The sequence below is a fragment of the Cynara cardunculus genome, unplaced genomic scaffold (genome assembly GCF_001531365.2).
Source record: "Cynara cardunculus var. scolymus isolate 2C unplaced genomic scaffold, CcrdV1 Un_Scaffold_1524, whole genome shotgun sequence".
Taxonomy (NCBI): domain Eukaryota; kingdom Viridiplantae; phylum Streptophyta; class Magnoliopsida; order Asterales; family Asteraceae; genus Cynara; species Cynara cardunculus.
Genome location: NW_020200790.1, coordinates 22,815 through 25,622, shown reverse-complemented (window position 1 = coordinate 25,622; position 2,808 = coordinate 22,815).

Below are 2,808 nucleotides of genomic sequence, written 5' to 3'. Positions count from 1 at the left end.
TGAACAGTGTTGGAACCAACTGCACCAGCGCTATATGAGAAGTGCAAAGAGACTTCTTTTCATGAAACCTAATAATAAAAAGTAAGTACGAATTTCTTTGCCAATCTGCCAACATTATAACAAAACCAATTGCTTTACAAGTTCCAGGAAGAAGACAACTGGGAAAAACCCAAAAGGACAAGGGTGTGTTTGGTGGAGACGTTAAAAATGTTATGATCCAATATAACAGAACAAAGTAAAATGATCAAATTTATTTTTAATGAATTATTTATTTTATATAATTTATTAAATTATTATAAAATAAATATTTTTTTTATAACAAAGTATATCATTTAAAAGTTTTCGTCAAAACAATTAAAATAACTACAAATAAAATTTTTATGTAGTTTTAAATTTTTATTTTTATTTTTTTATTAATATATAATAAATTATATAAAATAATAAAAATATAGAAACCGTTAAAGATAATATCTTGAAGACAGTAAAATGAAGGTTTAAGAAACATAAAATACAATAAATAAAATTTAAAAAATAATAAAATGTAATAAGAAGACATATTTGATATTTTAGAAGAGAATTAAGTTTTATTTTGAGGTTATATTGGTAAAATATAAGTTTGTTCCACCATGTCCATGAGATAGGGATAAAACAGGCATGTTTTACTTTGTTCTAGTCTATTTCATATAAAAACTAGTTGTGTACCCGTGCAATGCGGCGGGAGCTATGAATTTTAACGATTTTGAAGTTTCACTGGTTTTATAAGATAAGATTTAACGATGATATATGTTACACTTGGTCTTTACATATTAATACAATTTGAATAAATAAGAGCTATGGTTCCAATTACAAACTATCAATGAAAAAAATTTGTATGAAAATTTAAAATCCAATATATTTAAAATCCAACATATTTAAACGACTCCACAAATGTATTCGATTTACACCAAGAGCAAAGAACCAAGAAACTTGAGTTTTAAGATAAACACTCAAAACCAATAAAGAAAACTACAAATTTGACAGATCGTAATAAGCCATGAAAAGACAAAAAAAAATGGGTTTTAGACTGAAATTTCAACTGCTTACCATCTTTCTTGTCTAGAAACTTAGATTAAGGCTGAATTAATACATGTATATATATATTTAAAAAAGAACCCAAGAACATTTTTTCACAGTATATATAATATATAATAATATAATTAAGTCAAAAACTATTCAATATTGGACTCATTTCGAAGGTATTAACGTGGCGATTATAATGGTGTAACATGTTAAAATAAAAATATATTTTTTACATGTTTTAATTGATATACGATTATGTATGTTAATTTGATAAATGTTTAAAATGAAACATTTAAAAGTAAAAGACGTAAAGTAAATTAATTAATTAATTATAGAGGTATAAAGTGTAAATTTAAAATTATAATTTTAAAAAATTGTGAGAAGGTGAATGTATGTGAGGAGAGGAGGGGGTGAAAAAGTAAAAAAATGAGTATAAAAAGTATTTTGATCATTTAAAATTTTAAGACTTTTATTAAATTTGTTTAATAAGATAATATAGATTATTGAAACTCTCTATTGGATTCCACGGTGTTGATAAAAGGACAATAAAGGAGGGGGGACACCATACCGCGTTTGGTGGCTCAATTTCCACAAATAGTTAAGATGACAGTAAAGATGATAACAATAATAATTATTTATTATTGTTTTTTTAATATATAATTTTTATATAAATAAATAAACTTTTATACTCTCCTATTTTTGGTGTGATTTGTATCTCTGACTTCTTAAAAGATCAAAAACTTACATATCGCTAGATTAAAGACCCTTTGATTATTGTTGTTAACATGTTAAAAGATAATTACATATTACAGATGAATGGATCAAAATTACCAAACGACCGAGGCGTTGTTTGGGATTGCTCGTTTAAAACAACTTATGTGATGTCAAACTCGAGTCTTATAAAAAGATTTAGATTAGTTTATAATGGTATCAAAACATAATAAGTTAATAAGTTGTTTTCAGTGTTTAGTAAATTTTTATTCATATAAATTTAAAAAAAAAATACATTTTTCATAAATTTTGCTTATTCATATAAATTTAAAAAAATACATTTTTCCATATTATTTACTTATTTATTTTTTAAACGTATAACAGTTTATTGTAAGCCCAAGAATGACATTCTTCCCCAATTTTCCCCACCGTTTATAGACAATCATCATCGATAGAAAGCACATTCCTCCTCCACGCTTTCCCTATGCAGCCAAAGAGTTTCACAATTCCGAGATCCACGATTTCGAGCAAAACCAGTAGCCTCAACAGCAAATGATCGTTAGTATTTTCTCGAAGTAATAACACAAACAGTCGAAACAGTAGAAGTAACAGTAGTTGCAGCAGCGCTCGAACAAGCACTAGAGAAGGATCGTGTCGAAGGAAATTATCCTCGATCAATCAAGCCAGATCTGTTGCGATCAAATCGAAGAGCAACACGAGTGGTAGATCTTCGAAAAAGGAAGGTTAATTAGTGTTGTAACAATTATGGACATTCTCAAATATGGCAGTTTATTGCAGCGGTTCCGGTGTTGAATCGCCGGAGGTAACGGAAAGCAAGACGGTGGCGTGAGGAAAGGGATTTGACGGAGGTTTTTAGGGTTAAATAAAAAGGTAAAAAAAGTAATTTGGTTTTAAAGGTGATAAGTTATTTCATATAAGTTAGAAATGGAGTAACTTATCAAAAACTCCTTATTATAGGTTTGGTATCGATATAAGCATTCTTTTTTTTTTCCGTCCAAACACTAAAACTGCTTATTA